Source organism: Sceloporus undulatus, chromosome 2, assembly GCF_019175285.1.
Source record: "Sceloporus undulatus isolate JIND9_A2432 ecotype Alabama chromosome 2, SceUnd_v1.1, whole genome shotgun sequence".
Classification (NCBI taxonomy): Eukaryota; Metazoa; Chordata; class Lepidosauria; order Squamata; family Phrynosomatidae; genus Sceloporus; species Sceloporus undulatus.
The window spans coordinates 44,268,698-44,269,754 of record NC_056523.1 but is presented as its reverse complement, the minus strand read 5'-3'; positions in this window follow the sequence as shown (position 1 = coordinate 44,269,754).

Sequence of the window (1,057 nt, the reverse complement as noted above, 5' to 3'; positions counted from 1 at the left end):
TTCTTTAGCTGAAACTGAGCATGGCACAGCATGACCATGAAGAGACTCAGAAATCACCAGGAGAGCCTGAAAATTTGTTCTGTACCATAATTGGTCTGATTAACTCTTAGTTTGATCAATACTACTGGCTTCTTACTTCACACTAACAATGCTAATTTGCATGCAGCAAAATTTTCTAACTTGTGGGTTAGTTTTGTTTTTTTATAGGAAGGGCATATGCAAAAGATCTCAAGGGACACATCCAGCACCTGATAATGTGATTCCTTAACCACAGAAGCAATGTTAGTTCACTAACTGCTTTAGGTGTTATCTAGGCCCTGGCAGATGAATAATTTCAAGCCACTCCTGCATTCTGAACTGAAGATTTTATCAGTTTCAAATAATTAATTGATCATTGTAGCAATGCACTGTTGCTATAAACGTGAATAGCATACCAAGGACTTCTGGGTTTTGCTCTTATTGTTGTTGCTGCTGCTGCTTTTCCAAATATTTAGTTTAACAGCTAATGAACAGTTCCCCAGCAGTTCATGGACTTCCTTACTACAGGCATCTGTATGAATAGCATGCAAAGATGTAACTAATCATCATGGACATTTCATTGTCAGCTTCCATAAATCTTGAAATGTCCTATCTGGAAAAAAAATATGTAAGCCACATTAACATGTTGCCTGAAAGATATATGCACAGTGAGCCACAAGATTTATGTTGAAGATATACATGACAGCATCTCAAAGCACTGGTAATCAAGTAGAATGGAAGAAAAATTCCTCCCACTTTGGTCATTAAAGGTATGTGAAGAGAATGGAAATAAATGTTTTAGGATCATTGTGTTAAGATCTGCTAAAGAGCTTTTAGGAGATTCCACGTCCCTTGGAGCATGAATGACAATGAAAAGTACATTGCACAATGAAAAGTGGGTAAGCATTAGTCTAAAACTGAGGGGAGACGTGATGGCAAAATTACTTCTGTCAGCAGAGTTAGGAGAAATCAGTCTCCCCTCTGTAGTTTCCCTTGCACCCCCAGAACTGGTCTGTAGGGCTGAGGAACCAATCGACAA